This window comes from Cygnus atratus, chromosome 2 (genome assembly GCF_013377495.2).
Source record: "Cygnus atratus isolate AKBS03 ecotype Queensland, Australia chromosome 2, CAtr_DNAZoo_HiC_assembly, whole genome shotgun sequence".
Lineage (NCBI taxonomy): Eukaryota > Metazoa > Chordata > Aves > Anseriformes > Anatidae > Cygnus > Cygnus atratus.
In genome coordinates, this window is record NC_066363.1 from 99,054,280 (window position 1) to 99,073,694 (window position 19,415).

Here is a 19,415-nt window from a genome sequence, read left to right on the forward strand (position 1 = left end):
CAGAAAGAGCCAAATGCTGCTAAATTCAGTAACGATCACTCATTAGATTAGTTTTGCCAAGAGTCCACACACACACACACACACAAAGGCATGGATACAGACTCATTTCAAGTGCTGCCAGAAATAATTCAATGTCCAAGACAGATAGTAAGAGGAAATGCCCTAGAAACTCCTAAGAAGTGTTGAAGGACCTCAAAAATTTCAATTTTTGAAATTTAAAGAGATCCCTATATTTTGACTTGTTAAATTCAAAGAATTCTGACTATTTCCAGAGGGAGGCATAGATACTGCAACAGCAATAAAAATATACAACAGACTTCTGAGGATCCAAGAAAGATCGTTATTTCTATAGCATTGTGATATTTATGGAAGAAAAACAATATTTAAGTCTTCTCAAAACAGTTTAGAGTGTTCATCGGACCCATGAAAAAAATATATCACTTTTCATACACAGTAACGAGTCCCTTGGTTTGTGGGAATCCTCAGAATTACACAGTTTCGTGCAAGATGCAATTCTGACCAACCTCACCAATTAAAACTAGGAAAAAAAAAAAAAGTAAATGCAATTTGAATCTCTTCTCTATCATAGGCTGTGGTACGCTCTAACATACAGTGGATCACACTGAAATGTGACAGAAGAAGCACAAATGTACTATCGCTATCAGGTTGCTGGCTGAAAAAAAAAAAAAAAAGTTTTACTTTTTCCTGCACTTTTGCGAAAAAGTCAAAAGTAAGGTAAAATTGCTATTTCTTGCAAGCTGGCTCTTAGAACTTTTACCCTAAAAACCCTGACTCTGTTCTCCTTTAAAACAAAAGGAGTACAGATTTCCTAGATAGCTATTCTGGTGTCCGGTACTTGCCAAGATTTACTAAATTTTCACCAACTTTCTTTTTGAAAACAAAACAAAAAAAAATAAAATAAATAAAATAAAATAAAACAAACAAAACAAAACAAAACAAAACAAGAGAAGATAGCTTTGTTGGCCCCTTGTTTTAAACTACTGTGTCATACAAAAAGCAGCCAAGAGTCCCCCATTATGGCAGGCTGGGCTGCACTTGCCTGCTAACACTGCTTGAGGGGCAGCAGCAGCAGCACAGCTGGAAAGCCCAACACAAGCAGCCAGCTCGCTGCCAGCCCAGAACCCAGTTTTTGAGTAAGATGAACCAGGATACAGAAGGGAAGTAGGAAGTAGGAAAAACTTCAAGGAAGAAAGAAAAAAAAAAAGACAGAAATATGCATTTTTTTTCACATTGGAATGTTCATTTCTTACATAACAACAACAAAAACTGACACAATAAAAATGAAAATATTGAGCGTTTTTCAGTAATTTATTACCCAGATACTCACAGAGCAATAGCTCGCTGTATATATAAAAAATAACCTAACCAAAACCATTTCAAATTAAAGGTACCCCAACGATAGTTTGGATGTATTTTATCCATAATTTATGTAGGTATGCCAAACCATTCAGAACTAAGTTAAATAAATAAATAACACCTTCAATGTGAAGTTAAAACACCAGAACTGTATGAAAGGCATAAAAAGGAGGGAGGATGGTGGAAGGTAGAAAGGGAAACCCAACATGTTTCAAATGGTGGTGTCTTCTGACTGATCACTTTAATTGCCTTGCTTGTTGTTCTTTAATGACTCTAAGTTCTACTAAGGTAAATTAGGTCCACGTGGTTTGGCTTAATGTATTTTTTCCCCTCTTTTAAATGACTGTGGCAAAGAATGCATATAATAATTTGTGTGTACATGCACACACTTGGTGTTACTGTGCTTCCTGTCTTCAGCTGAGATCCTTTAATAGGCTGATGATAAGAGGAAAAGGGCTCCATGAGTTTTTCATTGAACAGGTAACAGTAGGAGTTAGGACTACTCATGCAGTAGGTTAAGAAAGTTTCCGGAGAAGAATACAAATTGTGCATACACTTCTAAAGAAAACAAGAAATTAATAAAAATAAAAGCATTCTGATGACACCTGGTGGCCACTTCACACAAGGAAGTAATTGCATTTCTCTGAGAAAAGCAGTTCCACGAGAAACGTGTTACGTGTCTCTTTGGTAGGCGTATCTACAGAACTGCCAGATGGCATTAGCATCAATTAAAACACATATTCATTAGAATATATACATTTACACGTATGCACATATCAAATCAACATAGTACCAGTATTAATACACAGCGAGGCACTCAATTTTAACTATTAGCTTATTACACAAAGACAAAGCCCATTTTTCTGTACAACGACACAGAAGTGTGCACACTGAAAGTATTCCAGCTCAATCCTGTAAGACATATGAAACCCAGACTTTCTTTTCAGTTCTGATTTTCCAGCTCAGTTGCTTAAATAAGGCAGAGGGGGAGGGGGCCGAGAAGCAGTTGAAGTGGGGGGCTGTTTCTCATTTTGGTGTATTCAGAAGGGCTCTGTGCTATAGATGCTGTCCCTAATCCCTGTCACAGTACGTTAGCCCGCCAGTGCACTTCAGCAAAGCATATGAAGCAGCTTCATTTCTTTGTATGACTGTATCTCTAACAAAGAGAAGGTAATATCCACCATTAGAAATTAGTATAAAAATATGATAGCGGTACACAGATCTCAGCTGCACAGGTGATAAACCTCTAACACACGGTGGAAAGGCTGCATGTCAAATTACACCCTTTTTCCTCAACAGTTTCTTATAATACATGCAAGCAATCACAATAGTTCTGCCAGCTCCTCTGCAACAGATAGGGTGATTTTTTCCCCGATAACCTTAGATGACTGTCACCAAGACTTAAACCATCCATAGCTGTGCGAAGCTTGGCTTCCTCTGTAATAACTGTTATTTGCTTTCAAGAGAACAAACCCTGCTTCAGCTGAAGTCACTGAACGCCTTTTAAAGCTACGTACTTCTGCGCTCTGAAAAGTTCAAGAGTTTACCATTGAATTTCACTCTAATTTCCATCACTGACTGTGCCAACAGATGGAAGCAAATACAAGACAGCAGAGGGAGGCATAGAGATGTTACGGTGGCACTTGCAATATGAGAAGATACAAAAACCAGTACTGACTGCTGCAGTGCCTGTGACGAGTCATGAGCTACTCTTACGGCACAATATGGAGCCTCTTCCCTTCCCCATCCCCAAGCCCTCTGCCACAGCTAACCATGGAGCTACAAAAGGTGCCCTTCCTCCAGCCATGGAGAGAAGAGAAGCCGAAAGCCAACCAGCAAAACAGACTCCTGGTCAGCGGACAGAGAGAGAAGGCGACGGAGGCAGAAGCAGTGCTGCAGCGAAGCGCTCTGTGCACCCAGGAGAGCGGGGCCAGGAGATGTGAGAGCAACATCCACCTTGCACCGCAGCCGTGCAGAGAAACCAGCTACCAGGGGGATGGGAAGGAATTCAAGAGGAGTAGGGACAGCCCCTCGCTGACACCACCATCACCTATAAGCCCCCAATTACCCCTTTGTACGAAGAATTCACATCACTGATACTTTTGGAACAAATACCATGAAGGTTTTAAATGCCACTCCTTATCAATAGTACCACTTTCCCCCATGTCTACTTGTGTCAATGCAACAAATTCTATGCCCACCCAAATCAGTCCCTGAAATTTAGTTATCTTCCAAAATTAGCAATATACTTAAGCATGGGGATAGTTTTGGAATGATTCCTCTGAGGTTTGAAGTTAGACACGTGCTCAAGTGCATTCCCAAAGAAGAACTGACTGGCAATGAAAATTTTCATTCCTCCTTCCTCTAGAAATAGTATATACAGTACAGTCGCACTGGAGACCAGACCACTTCCTTGGTATCTACCAAAATTGTGCAGCTTCATTCTGTTACATCAAACAGCTGCACCTTGCTCATTAGTTTTCTATTACGTGGATATCTAGTGAAAAATCTTGCTATTTTAAGGGATATTACGTAACAGCTACCCAGGACTGCAGTGTGTCTCCTTCAGTTTATCACAAAATCGTACCTCCAGTCAGCACCCCAAACTATCAGACGTAACTGAGAAACATCAGAAGCGGAGTCCAGGGTAAGCAGTGTTCTCCTCTGCCCAGGTCTAGAGGCAGCAGCACCACCTAAAGCTGCAGCGCTCAGGGTACCATCTGTAGTGCTCCTTCTCTGCGGGGAGGAAAAACAGGTACCGGTGAGTTCAGTGACCGCAGCCATCGCCTCCCCCTCCCCACATCCCTTTTGGGCAAGCAGTCCGAACAAGCACAACAGCGTGGGGGACCTTTTCCAGACGAGGCTCCACGCATTGCACGCCAGCAGAGACACATCATTCTTCCCCATGAGAGGAGACCTTGGGGACTGCAACTTGTGTAAGTTGCCTTTGTATTTCCTCTATTCATCACTCTCTCTTGGGAATGCATTAGGAGAGTGTTATTGCTAAAAATACTACTAATTCCCTGAAAAGCACTGAGTTAAAATCAATCTTACAAACTTTCCTGAGATCAATAGGTTTTAATGAACAAAGAAAACATATTCTGTGGCGACAATGGGCACGCTCACGGAGACCAAGCTAGAATAAGAAATTACAGCTGTCCCAGCGTTTCCTTAGAGAAAAAATTGACATATTACTAAGTAGGCTATCACTCAGTTCAGACTGCACGAGGATCCGGAGGACCACAAGCTCACCCTTATGGGCTACCTGCATGATGATTTATAACAGCAGAGCGCAGCCAGGACACAAAGTCAGTTTTTCCGCACTGTAGACAGGGCAGCATGTTGGCTCCACACTCCAAGCTTACTAAGCAGTGGAGCTACACCAGCCCAAATTACAGACAGAGTTAATTTCTCCGACGGAGCAATACGGGCACAGAAAGCAGGCTGCAAGCCAGACAGGCTGCTTCCTCTAGCAAAGAGTACAGGCACAGTCTGTTTTGCTCTCAAGTGGTAAAAAGAATATTTAGCCCCATGTTTCAGTCATCAATAGCCATTTTCCTGGTATTCATTTTGTGACAACGCTTTTAACAAGTGCTACAGGAGTTCTTTTCCTAGCTGTAATAATCAATGTAAAAAGAGGTAACAGTCTAAAATTAAAGCTTACAGAAAAGAAGAGCAAAAATATTGCTTATCTCTTTTTAAGTGAAACCTTCTATTAAGCGTTCTGTTCCATTTCGTCTTTTCTAGAACACTCAAGCATTACATCCTATTTCTCCCAAGCACCATGATTCAGATTTTCACTTTCCGGTAAATTCCATAAATATTTGATAATCAAATACAACTTCTGTTTTGTCAGCTCTGCAGCATTCCCCACTCTAAAGCCGCATATCCTTTCACTTTTTAGGTGAAGCAGGAAAGGAATTCATTTCCAACAGTTGCCCTGTAATTCTATTTTACAAATAAAAATATCACTTTGTAGCACACGCACCATTTTTCAGGACTCTAATATATGATATTATTTCTATAAAGTAAGTGATACAGAAGGTTTTACTTGTTAAACCTCTGTAACAGCAGGACAAATCGCAGCAATATAAATATGCAAAGGTTCTAATTAAAACAACCTTTATACTTTTTTCATCGAACCCATTTTGCATTATTGTGCTAAGGAAATCTACGAGTTCTTAGAGGCACGCACAGAGGAAAAATAAGTAAATATTCCTTCAATGGCTACAAATTCATCACAAAATCCACCCCCAAAAAGCCTACACTTGGACTGTCAGCTGCTTAGTAGACATCCTAGTGCCACACTATCTGTTTGAAATACCGAGAATACCCACAAACTTCTAAATCCAGCTGAAGTCACTGGGAATAGGGCATTTGAAAGTCAAGATATTCCTTTAGATGCTTAAAAAGGATTCAGAAAGTAATGCCAGGTAACCAGATTTCATTATTTTATCTCCCATCTTTGTTATTTACAATGCAACAAAGCGACATAAAAACATTTTTTCATAATTAGTGTTTTTATTTAGAAAACTCAACAGTTAGGAACAAAATATTATGTTATATTAGACAATTTTCAATAACTTTCAGATTTCTAAAGTGCCCAATTATAAAAGAAAAAGGACTACAGAATAAAGGTAGCAAATGCACAAATTCAATGCTGTTAAAAGGCAGACACATGAAATCCCATGTATCTTGTGCCATTTGTAAAAAGGTTGTTTTATTATCAGTGTAACTAATCACAATGAAGCCATCTCTTACAACCAAAGACATTATAATGAATTTTCTTTACAGCTACAGAGAAATGGGATTTGCTGTTCCATATCAAACTAGAACAGGCTGTATAAATTCTTCTTCATATTTACTGTTAAATGTAATTTTTATCTATAAAATCAGCCATGAAATATTAAAAACTGAAACAACAGAATTTATATCCTTTACTTAATTTAGTTTAAACGGTCTATTCACTAAAGAGAGGGAAAAAAGGTTACATATGTATTATAGCACGCCCTCCCCTCTCCCCCTCTAAGCGTTTCCATTATAAACCCCCCAGATTTTGGAATTTACGGTCGGGCTGTAAAAATTCACTTCATACTTAGAGTCGGCACGCTTTCACAATTTTTTTACAAAATAAATACGGAGGAAGACAGGAGAGGGCCAGAAGGGTAGAAAAGCAACCAGACGGGAAACTTGACGGCCTAGCCGCCCAGACGCCTGGGTGAGGGCCACACGGCCTCCCTGGTGGCCTGCACACCTCCAGCAGTGAAACTGCCCTGGAGGAATGGGCAAAGGATGGCTCTGGGTTCCCTCAGAGGGTTGAGGAGCCAGGCATCACCCCGGGGAGGTGAAGCAGGGACCCTCGGTGCACCTCTGCCCAGGAACAGGAGGAACACGGAGGCTGCCAGAAAGCGTCAGAAGTTCATGCGAGCTGAAGGGCTAAAGGGTATAAACAAGGGTTTATTTAATATAGAAATACATCTATAAATACAGAAAACAACTTATACATAAGCAGGTCGATTCCAAAACGAAGCACAAAGTAAGTCAACATGAGACAAACAACCATGGCCTTAAGGTTTATGCTGCAACCTAGACCATTTCCAACTACCAGTATCTTATTTTCAGCCTGGAGCACAGCACAAAGCACAAAAACAAGCTGTACCTCAGCTCTCAGGGTTGTCATTTTGCCAGGGAGCACAGCCCTGCCTCGGTTCTCACAGGGAGAAAGATACTACTACCTACACACACCCCCGCCACACACTCAGCAAAGATGCATAAGAAGAAAGAACTACAAAGTAAGAATGTTAAGGATCTACCAGACACCGATACCATAATTGCTTCAATGCTATAATTTCATTTGTAATATAGATGAATAGCGAGGAGCAGAAGAAAGACTCAGAAAGTTGCTGGGCCATGACAAACGTATCCTTGAAAAAAAAACAAACCCACAGAATCAACAGCAAAGGCATGGAGTGTAAAATCAGTTACCAGTTTATGAAATTTACGACAGATGACCAAAAGGAAAAAGATGATGGAAAAAGGAAGGTCGAACCAGACAGCATGGATGTTCCAAGGGTTAGAGTTGTTCTACAGAACAAAAATCTGCACTTGATTTCCAAAATTCAACAGTCCAAAATTATTTAAGACTGTGTCCACACCAGGGATGTCAGGCACAACCAACTGAACTGCTCAACACCAAGCTTTAAAACGTCTGGATCACAAGTGTGATCTGCAATGCTGAGTTAAGTACTTGAATAAAATACATAGGGAGGAGAGAAAAAGAAAAACAAACAAAAACAACAACAACAACAAATGAACTCACATGGGACAGCCTCCTCCAGTGAGGAGAAAAGACAGCAAGAGAGTGAGCACGAGTCCTGAACCTAGGAAAGCCGAGCTGCTGGGTCAAGCAACCTGGGCAAAAAGAAGATGGCATTGACTCCGCGGAGCTTCTACCACACTCTTTACCTTTCACGCATCAGGAATGCCTTGGTCCTGCACTTGTACCATGCCGGCTGACAGAAACATCCTGGCATCATGAAGGAAGCACCTAACCAAAGCCTCCTCCAAGCCAAATGGAGCTGCTCGATAATGACATGCCCCCTGCTTCTGAAACCAGAGCAGAGCTCCAAGTGTGCACATCTCATGCACAGGTTATTAAGTTTTCATGATGATTCACTAAAAACCTTCACATTCTCTCTATGAGTATATTTATTTTTTATGTTAAAAAGCATTTAGACACGAAGAGTATTTCTTTTAGAATTCATTATATTTATTTATTCTTAGAATTTATAGAAAAAATGTATTCATTACAAAAAAGGTATTGACCAAATATGAGCAAACACATTGTAGTTGCTCTACCCTTCAGCTGTTTTTAGTAGAAAGACATTGAAAGTGCATTAGGAGCACTCTGTAGAACTATCTAAACAAATAAATATCTAAACAAATATCTAAAACAAAGACCTCAACAATATACCATTTAGTAATAAAGCACACTTTACGAAGCACTGGAATTTGGGGGAGTATTAGTCTTGAAAATGCCTTTAAATTACCCTTATTTGGAATGACTGGCATGACTGCATTATGTATACATTTTTACATTGCTTTATCCAGCTGACTAAATTGTTACAAATAAACGGGACTGAGCAGTTTGACCTTCAGTGACTTCTACATGTATTCTCAAAATTAACACAAGCACTGAATGCTACTAATCTTGAACTTCTAACAACTGATCAAAGGATACGGCCCTGTAACTCACTACAATCTAAAATGGTAGTGCTGAAGTGTGCGTTTTCAGAAAAGTGGTTTATAGCTCTAGATTTAAAATGCAAAGTTTCCATTATATTTAATAATTAAAATGCATGCTGTGTTATGGTTACATTTGGTGACTGGATTAGTAGTACCCCAACTGAGTTAAACAATGCCTTTTTCCTATTAGAGTTCGTATTACCATATCAGCTATTTGTTTAAGAAAAGGAAGAAAAAAAGCACAGCACGGAAGAAGGAATAAAAAAGAAATATGAATATCAAACATACTGAAAGACGGTGAGGACCAAGACGGTGAGAAGACCTGGTATCAGCAAAATCTATGCTAGCTGAAAGTGGAGAAGCTGAAATGTCTATGCATTTAAAGCATGAAAACTTTTTTTTAAGAGAAAACATTTGTCATTGAGGGTTCTTGTTCAAAGTAAATGGTTTAAATCTCAGTCTGTTTTCCTGGATTCAGTCTCTACAAATTTAGGGAATACAGACATCACTGTCAAAGAGCGGACTCTCTCAGGCTGTCAGCTTCTTAATCAGGGTCTGACTTCACTGGAAAGTGTGAAATTATGTAATTATTTATGCATGGCAGTTCTGATGGTTTAGACAATTCCAGCACTCTGAACATCTTCTTTTATAAATCAAAATCCCTACTGCAATCTTACTTCAGGGAGAATACCATTCTTTCTTTCTGTGCTTTCTAGGTGGTTTATTCAAATAAAATTTAAATACTTACGTGGCGTATTTCTCCTCTCCCAAAACAGATAAAATCAACTTTTGAAATATAACTTACAAGGATGAAAATTAATTTAAAAAACTAAATCAGGGTGAAACTATGGCTACATGAACTGAAATTTTCTCAGCACTGTCAGTTAGATCAGACGTTAGTCAAAGCTCTGTAATTACAAGTCTAATGACCTTTGAGAACTTATAACAAATGTATAAATACATTGACTCCACACACAGACACACTCCTTACATATCTGCACTTCCATACAACATTTAAACATAAATTTCAGAGATTAACTTTTTTATTATTATTATTTCAAGTATATTTTTAATTATCTTGGCATCAATAGCAGGTTTAAAGAAAGGCTCGTGTGCCTGAAAGCTTGCCTACCTCTCTCCATCTGTAGCAGTTGGTGTAAGGTACTACCTCTACTTGCATACCTTCTACGCAATTTCCCCAGTAGGGTACCCCTTGGCACAGGGCATACACCCTTAACATACAAAATAGAAAATTCCCCATTCTCTGACCAAAAAAGTCTCTGTTCAATGCTGTACCTCAGAATACACTGTGCCGATACCAGCAACATCTAAAATCATAACGAAGGTAATAAGGAAAAAAGAGAAGGCATCCCTCCAAGTCAGCCTCCACCTGCAAAGCTCAGCATGTTTTTCACACGGAAATGGAAATTGAGTAGCCTGAACAGAGCTGGCAAAATGCATTCTCAGGTGTTTTCTTGGCCTCTCCAACCAACTGTCTATCATACCTAATAATCTTGTGCCCAAGGGGGATTCCTGGGTTGCAAGACAAGGAGCTTCTTTCATCCTATCAGACGTCTGCTGCGGAGCTGCAGAAGGGATACCTCCAAAGTCAGACCTACGCACCCTGCTCTTCAGTCTCTTCCTCTCCCCCTTCCTCATTTTGCCATCCCTATTGCAAACTCCCTGGGTGACAACAAGAAAATCAGACAGGGAACAAAGCCTACACACAACCCTCTGCAGGTATCATCAGAGACACACACAAAGTCCATGAAAATAGTTGTCAAGAGGTTTCAAGCTACCTAGATTTAGAATGGCTCTCAAACTCAGGAGTCTGAAGCTTTGACAACTGAAGTCTAATCACAAGCAACAACAACAAAAAAGACGTTTTTTCTTATGGCATATCCCTGCGAAGCTCCTGGTACCGGCAAGGAACAACACTCTATTACAAAACTTCTGCTCTAAAACTGAGCTCTGGGGTTTTTGGTTAATATTTAGACCAATAAAAAAGTACAATTTTATTTCTTTGTTTTTATATGCACAAATTATGAGACGGAGGGCTTGTGTCAGGTTCTGATTTTGATCATTTTGACGCAAATTGAAAAAATTCTGTTAAACTAAATGGAGATACTCCGATTTATATTCAGGTAAATGACATCAAATTCTAGTCCCAGGTTTTCTTTCCTTCCTGATTAAATTACATTAATGTACACTCAAAACAAAGCAACTACTGCTAGTCCTACTGTTTTCTTGAGCAGACTAGCTTAACCATTAACAACACATCACACGCACATATACGTTAAGTCATCAGGGCTCTTCCATACTTCTGCTGTTTTTCTGAAGCCTTGCCAACAGCGACCAACATTACAGTGTGTGGGCACCAACATCCTGAACATGGGACATAACTGAAGCTGCCTCCTGCAAGGAAAGGACCTACAGGCCACTGTTCTTCCCTAAAATACTTTGTAATAACCTGGTACTCAAATGAGATATCAAAAAAAACCACCCACAGCACTCCGTTCTTACACAGAACGCAGCAGAAAAAGGCCCAAATACTAAATATTGCATCTTCTCATTGTTAAAGGGTTTGACATGGTATTTATCGCTATATTACCCCTAATTAGCGGTTTAAGCTTGTTAACAAGAAGAGTTCTTTTCATTTAAGATAAACAGGAATTATCTTCCCATTGAATAGGTAAAACTTGTAAATAGGACAGCTCATAAATTCTAAGATGAGAGTAACTAGGAAACTATTCATTAAGGCTTGTGTTATAAATTCAAAACATGAAGCATAACACGCTTAAAGAAGAAGGTTTTATTTTTAAAAGCATTCATTAGGCTCTCATCTCCAAGTCTCAGACTTGTAAATAATTTAAAGTGAAAATTTGAACAACAGGGAGAAAAAAAAAACAAACGCAATTCAAATCATTCCATTGTTATACCAAGAAAACTGAAAACAATAGAAAATAAGCAGGCAAATTTTGAAGAAAACATCCATAAAACATTTCTACGGAGTGTATCTTTGAACTTAGATATTACGCTACCACTGGATCCAATCTAAAAAAAAAAAATAGCTTTGATTTACAGCAATCAGGTTGTGCCTAATAAAGGATACATATGCTGAACTAGTAATTTTGAGTATTCAGTTCACTTTATTCTGCTGCTGCCAAACAAACAAAAAAGCTGCAGCTTATGGATGCTTTTAGATTTTTCATTGTTCCCTTTTGACTTTTCAGACACGTATATCCTATTAATAATTTAAATGACATAAGGTGAGAACCCCCTTCCCTGTAAAGAGTAAGATATATCCAAATTTGCCTCACGTGGGGAACATGAAAAGGAAGAGCCTTTTACTCTGCTGGCATTGAAAGCTGGCAGTGAAGACAGATGTAACAAACCTAACGAAACAAAACACAAGGATCAGTGCTGTCCTTCCCGCATATCCACCGTCCCAAACCCAACGTCAACACATCCCTGCAGAAGGCGTGCTACGCAGCAAGGAGCTAGGAGTGAGCAATTTTTTTTCCTTTATTGAATTTCTAGGAGTTGGCTATCCTTTTCCCGAGTACTCGGAACAATCCAACTGAAATGTAACACACTCCTTCACTTAAACACCCAATGGAGGGGAAGCATGCAACAGGCATTCATTCCTTTCTCCTTATTAGCAGGCCAAGGGACTGCAAACTGCGGAAGCGTTGCATTTCCACGCCGTGCTTCCCAGGGAGATTGATGCACGCGTACGCTGTGCACCACACCGAAGTCAGTACTTCCAGAAGCGCTGAGCTTACTGCGCGCAGCACGTGCTGTGCACCGGCACCAGTAAATCTGAGGCTTGCAAGGCACGTAGGACTCGCTGTGCAGGTGCAGAGCGCAAGCAGTAAAGCCGGCAGGGTGCGAGTTACTCGGCTGAAGCACGCAGATGTTACTGCCAATGTGCTGGAAGCACCCAGCGTGCCCGGGGGGAGCTGAGGCGCCAGGCAGCACGTGAGCAGCGACTGCGATGCCTCCTCGCTGGAGCAGGACCAGCTAGCTCACCCTGCTCATGCTTTTCCTCAGGCACAGAAGAGAAGCGGGTGGTGCCAGGGTGGTGCCAGCGTGTTAGGCACCATCCTTACAGGACGGTGCAGCGAGCGTCCTCCTGCTACGGCACACCTTAAAGCCAGCTCCGGGTGGAGTACCTCGTGTTTCACCAAACATCTTCTGCTAACTTACCAAAAGCAAACAAGCCCCATCACTAACCTGCACAGAATGGAAACGAGCAGGCTTCCAGAGAAGGCCCAAACGTAGAAACCTGTCTGGTATAGTAAAAGTAGACAGCCACGCAGGAGCTTTTAAGGCAATCCAAACAGTACGCAAACTGTTCCCTTCTTTGTTTTAATCAGAGTTCTTCTGAAGACCTCCATGCTTTCAACCTTCTTGCTTAAATGTTTCCCACAAAGTTTTTATCACACATTACTGTACAGATTCCCAAACAAACAAACAAAAAAAAATCACATGAAACAATTACTTACATATAAATTCACGACTTTGTGTTACTCTTTGAAGAATCGTAGAGTGGGTTAGATAATTGAAATTAATTTTAACATTCATACATCTTTGTACCTGTACTTTGAGAGAGACTTTTGAGATGCCAAAAACTTGGCTGAGCACAGCAAGAAAGTTTCTTTTTAACTACAATGAAACAAAGAAATACCATACAGGAAAGCATCTATAAGCATGTTTGTAGCAAAATGATGTAGTAATCTACAGAGGTGTATACACCTGGATCTAGACACCGAAATACTGCACACCTTAACAGCTCTGCATACTTCCTCCATGTCTATTACATGTGCCACGCACACATAACTTAAGTCTCTTCTCCTGTGAAGACAGGCTGAGGGAGCTGGGGCTGTTCAGCCTGGAGAGGAGAAGGCTCCAGGCAGGCCTTATAGCGGCCTTCCTGTACCTACAGGACAGCTGGGGAGGGACTCTGTGTCAGGGGGTGTAGGGATAGGACAAGGGGGAATGGCTTTAAACCAGAAGAGGGTATGTTTAGACTAGATATTAGGAAGAAGTTCTTTATTATGAGGGTGGTGAGGCACTGGCACAGGCTGCCCAGAGAAGCTGTGGATGCCCCATCCCTGGAGGTGTTCAAGGCCAGGCTGGATGGGCCTTGGCCAACCTGGTCTGGTGGGAGGTGTCCCCTGCCCGTGGCAGGGAGGTGGAACTGGATGGGCTTTAAATTCCCAAAACATTCTACAATTTTTAGACTTCAAAAGGCATAGGTAATTAAAATTTCTGCTTGTACTGCTAAGGACTGAAGAAAACCAAGAGCATTTGGAACCTCCCAGCCCAGTTAAACATAACCCAGGAAGTGGTCACCCTGAGGTAGGACAACAAAAATAAGTTGGCAATTAACAGCTCTGTTAATGCAGCACTGGAAGGCAGTCCTGAGCCTTACAAACAAGCACTTCACTTTTGGAACATCACCACTGCCTGTTTCTAAATGGTGCTAGGGTTATCTCTTTGTGAAGGAGCGCATAGGTTCGCTAGCTCTTGCTGTAATTCTCTTTCTGTAAAGCAAAATACTCTTTTGGAGTTTCTCTAGAAATTGCAAGGACAACATTTTTATATTTTTTGCTTCTTCACTGGTTTTATACATACACGTTAACAAATCTATTGAACTTTTGTTTTAGCACAGACCAATATGACAAAAATAAAAAATAAACAAATACCTAGTTTAGAAGAAAAATAGTCACAGGTATTTTTCCTTTAAACTTTTATAAACTTCTTTGTAGTGCTGTTCAGTGCAAAGGCAACAGACCAGAGATCAAACCACTGTGGCGTTACCGGAAAGGTGTCCCGTTAATCCGACACCCTGGGCCAGGCAGCACGCCCGAGGTGAGAGGGAGGCGCTAGCCGGCAGCTCACTGCTCCGCACGGAGGCCAGGCACCCAGCGCTTCGGCTCTGCCCAGAGCGCTCAGCACCGGCCCGAGCACTGCTGGGGATGTACTGGGAGCGACAGAGTGACTGCGTGACACAGCACCCAAAGTCCTGGCTCAAGAAAACCTGAGAGAAGAGCAAGGTCTCAAGGAGACCAAACAGGACTGAAGGGCGCACCTGGCCTGTGCCGGGAAGCCCCGCTGTGCGTGGGAATGAGGGAGGTGATTTGCAGGGTGTAATCATAAGGTTGGATGCATTTGCATGGCGTTTTGATGCAAATTTTGGAGGGGGGGCAATCTCCCTCTCATTTCCCTAACAGAGAAGGGGTCTCATGATCATGACTAAACTTCAGCAAAAACCTTGTAAATCTGCCCTTGGGTCCTGTTTCCTCCTTGGTCACAGAACCTCCCGGGTCACTTTTGTGGCAGAGCTTTACGAGGCCGCCTCCCGTGCAGCCCTACTCCTAATTCACTCTCTCAAAGACATCCAGGGTTAATCCCGCACCTTTAATTAACACTGAATGCAGCTTGTGAGGTGTGCCGTTCAGTTCCTATGCGTTTGTGTGTTCACTACGAATGGTCATCCTTTGTTCTGCTCATTTCACACCATTTTTGGGAGCTGGACTTCCAAGTCTATGCTGCTGGCGTGGCGCTGGGTGCAACTGCACCTTATACAGCGCAGTACTGGGCTGCTCCAGAGCCACCAAGGCTGATGCAAAACAAAACCTTCAGGGGGTAGAAAAACTGGCTGGCTGCTGATCACTAACTCGCCCGAAGTGAAAGTACCACGTCGGTTTAACTCCTTAGATAATACAAGGCACAGACGAGAGATTCCTATGGCTCATAGCTAGTTTTGTGGACACGTGAACAGCTGCTCTTACTAACGTTAAATATATATATATATACATACACACACGGCACTGGAAGAACTGCAGCCACTACAGTTTGTAGAATCAGGTCATCATGTCTCCCTCTCCGTTTTTGGTGCTGTGCTCATCACAAAAGAATAACCTATACTCCAGTAGGAGCAACCTAAAAAGTGAATGCAGTAATTTTAACACGCACCATAATGATGCGGCATTCACTGGAATGAACGACTAGGCCAGACGTATCTTTAACCAACGTTTTTATTTGAGTGATGGATCATCCTATGCAACCTTTTTGTTTCCCCAAGGATGAGAACATTTACGTTCTAAGCCACGTTAGGAAATCCAAACGCAGCAGCCACTCAACAATTCCAGTTCAACCACATTTCATATACCAGTTCGTCCATACGTTTCATCTCATGCACAAAAACACAAGTCTGTTGATATTTAAAAAGATCAAAAAACAACTAGGCAAAGCAGTTATGGTTGGTTTTTTTTTCTAATGGTGTACGCACTAATGCAAAAAAGCTGCTCTTCATCACAGAATGTTTTAATGGAGCATTGTGACTGAAATCTGTTTCGCACACATTATGTCTCCAAGTATTTTTCCACAAAAGAGCTTAGGCTTTAGGAAACTTTTAAAACTGAAAACTTCCATGCAAATAAATTAGAAATTATTGATGCCATTAATATACAGTATTTCCTACAGAAGAATGATATTAAAGGATTAGCTCGATGTTTTTAACTCAGGTCGTTTGAATTACATTACCCAAAATGCTAATAAAACTGACATGTTTGAACATACAGAAAAAGTCACAGTCCATCATCAGGCTGTCACGTCAGTGCATTTGACTTTTTTTTTTTTTAAATGTATGGATTATTCAATTACTGCCAGGCTCCATATTTTATATATAAAAGCTACAATCTGATTATATGTCTGTGTTGAAATAATTTATGAAATAAGGGTGGAACGACTGTAATGTTACCTCTGTGATGAATGTAACTTGCTGTGAATACTCAAAGAGATTGCAGGAGAGACCAAACTGAAGCCTGTAATTGTCTTCATCTTTCATGAAGAGGTGTGACCTGGGAAAAATATAGATCCCGGCATCCAAAGCTCCAGCCTCCTGCAAACATCTCGATTAGTCAAGTTCTGATATAGGACTGGAAAAAGACAATTTATAGTCTTCACAGGCTACACCTTTAGATTAGTACGGTAAGAATCACAGCAAATTACATCTGTTGTTTAAATTATATGTTTGTCTGTTATTGTTTTGCACCATCAGCAAATCACTGCCACCATGACTACCCTTTCAGTTTTGGATTCCTGTTTTTTATTACTCCCTAGGTGTCACATCATGCTCAGTATGGTGCAGATGAACACAAACACATGAAAAACTCAAGGCCTTGCTAATCTACATCAAGGTAACTATAAAAAAAGAGGAGGGAACGAGCAGTCAAGAATTAAAACAGTAACTATAGAAAGCCTTCCCTCTTTTTATCTTCTCAAAAGAGTGGTTAGGCATTGGAACGGGTTACACAGGGAAGCGGTGGGGTCACCATCCCTGGGGGTGCTCAAGGAAAGGTTGGGCCTGGTGCTTAGGGACATGGTTTAGTGGGTGACGGTGGTGGTAGGGTGATGGTTGGACCTGATGATCTTAGAGGTCTCTTCCAACCTTAATGATTCTATGAACTCTGAGATCACCAATAGATACAGCCCAGGGATCACAAATTAAATGTGCACACCATTTTTCAGATTGTAGAGTTAATTAAGGAGGATGAGCACTGGGGTTCTCAGGCCATACAAGTTATCCAAAGGAGCAACAAGAAGCCTATCACCCCATATCAAATTAACCACAGCCACAACCTATCCCTCGACGGCCACCTGCACGCCAGCTCTGACTTGGCGACCGATGCAGCTTTTCACCCGGAGATGAGAACCCTTTAGGAAAGGCACTCAGGAATCCCCAGGGGCCTTGTACAGGGGACTTGTACAAACCCCCAGGGGACTTGTACAAACCCCCTCGCCTCGGCCCAACCCCTGCAAGGCCTCCGCCGCCCTGCAGACCACAAACACCCGCCTACGCCCGCGGGAGGCGGCCGCGCCCCAGGGACCGACGTGTTGGGGGTCTGTAGCGGAACGAGGGGGGCAAACGCCGCTAAAAAGCCACTTTTTAGCGCCAAAAAACCCTCCCGGGGCCCCCTGCCCTCACGGGAGGCGCCGCCGCGCCTGCGCAGAGCCGCGCCCCGCCCCGCCGGCGGGCACGCGCACGCCTAACGGCCGCCGCGCGGCGGTTGGGGGCCGCGGGCCGGTAACCGCCGCCGCGCGCCGCAGGGCGCCCGCCGATGACGTCAGCGCCCCCTTCCCTCTCCCTCAATTCTCCCCCACCCTCCCAGGCGCATGCGCACCACAGAGCTGGGGGGGGGGTGCGCACCCCGCTGGGGGCTCTCGGCGCCGCTCCCCCCGCCCGCGGCCGCAGCGCCAAGGAAGAGCCCAAGCCCCGGCGGCCAATGGGCGCGCGGGACGCTCGCCCCGCCCTCCGCGCCGCGGCCAATCGGCGAGCAGCGGGGGAGGGCCGCGCGACGCGATTGGCTCCGCCGAGCGGCGCTGGCCGCCCGCCCACCGCGCCCAAAAAAACGACGGCAGCGCAGAGGCCCAAAAAGCCCGGGGGAAGGCGCCGGGCCGCGCGCGGCCCAACCGCCGCCCCGCCGCCCCGCGCGTCCCGGGGCTGCCTCCGGGGCCGGGCCGCCGGGCGGGGGGGACGAGGCAGCCGCGTGCCGGCCGGGCGCGCTTACCGGCGGGGGGGAGCCGTCCGCCTCCGCGTGTGACGAGCTTGGTCACCAGTGGCGCGCCGTAGATTCGCCGCCTTGCGTCACGCCGCAGGGAGGGAGGGGGAGAGGCCCCGCTCACGTGACGCGGCGCGAGGGGCGTCGCGTGGCGCGGCGGGCGCGAGGGGCTGCGCCCAACGGCCGCGCCCAACGGACGCCGCGCGGGGAGGGGGAGGGGGCGCCGCCGCTCCCGCCACCGCCATTTTGTGCCCCTTTGCCGCCCGCTCGGACGGGTGCTGGGTGGCCGCCTTGCGCCATGGTGCCTGTTAGAAGGTGTGCATTTTAAAAAGTCTCCGAGGAACTGGCCACGCTGCTTTTAATTCTTTTCAGGGGGTGCAGTTTGGAAAGGTTGAATAAAGAGGTCTTGGGAAGCAATCTGTAAAACATCTTAGGTTTTGTGACCTGGTGAAGAAACCATAGTGCTAAAACGCTTCACAATGCTTCACAATACTTCACAATAAACCCCCATAATACTTCATATTCCGCCCCCCCTCCCCTTTTTTTTAAACTAGGTCACAGGATGCATATAATACCAAAATAAAATTATTAAATTATAAAATACCAAAATTATGGCCTAAAGAGCCTAGACATCCGTGGTGGAAGGCAGTTGCTTCTTCCCAGTTTTAAGCAGGAAACCATAGGGCTAAAACACTTGATATTTCTCCATAATACTTGATATTCCATTCCTCCTCCCCTTTTTTAAACGAAGTCGCACGATGCATATAATACCAAAATAAAAGATGTATGGCCTAAAGAGCCTAGACATCTGTAGTGGAAGGCAGTTGCTTCTTTCCAGTTGTAAGTAGGTCTTAATGTTGTAGTTAAACACCATTTAGCATTCTTCAAAGCTGTTGCGGGTGTGTCAGAAGAAGAGAAGACACTGCTTGGAGTTTCACTGGTGTTTTCCAGCCATACAGCGCACGTAACACATAGTCAGGCTTACTAATTTGGCCTAACAACTCACAGTTTCCTTTGGCCACCTAGTCATAGCCTAATCTGTTAGCAGCGTGACACAGCAGTGTAGGGGCTGGGGCGTAAAGACCAAGAATGGTTTGAGGATGAGCAGTCACTATGCGTAGCCTGAGCCGTATGTTCCAGCCACGCTGGAAAAGTCTGAAATGAGTCAACAAAGTTGAAAGTATGGGAGTATCTGCAGGTAATGCGTAACACAACATACGA

The 19,415-nt window shown here is 43.3% G+C and overlaps 1 protein-coding gene across 3 annotated transcripts in view; it reads right to left on the reverse strand.

Moving 5' to 3' along the window:
• ZNF407 (zinc finger protein 407) overlaps positions 1 to 18,293 on the reverse strand; it is a 337,501-nt gene extending 319,208 nt beyond the window's left edge. The window contains exons 1-2 of one of the 3 annotated variants that reach the window (XM_035550564.2): positions 18,204 to 18,293; positions 3,965 to 4,113 (exon numbers count right to left, since the gene is read on the reverse strand). The gene's annotated coding sequence lies outside the window, so the exon portion shown is untranslated. Of the gene's footprint in view, positions 1 to 3,964; positions 4,114 to 16,393; positions 17,385 to 18,203 lie in introns of those variants that run through there. The other 2 variants (XM_050708975.1, XM_035550565.2) reach the window with 2 other exon arrangements.
• Between the last annotated feature and the right edge of the window lie 1,122 nt (positions 18,294 to 19,415).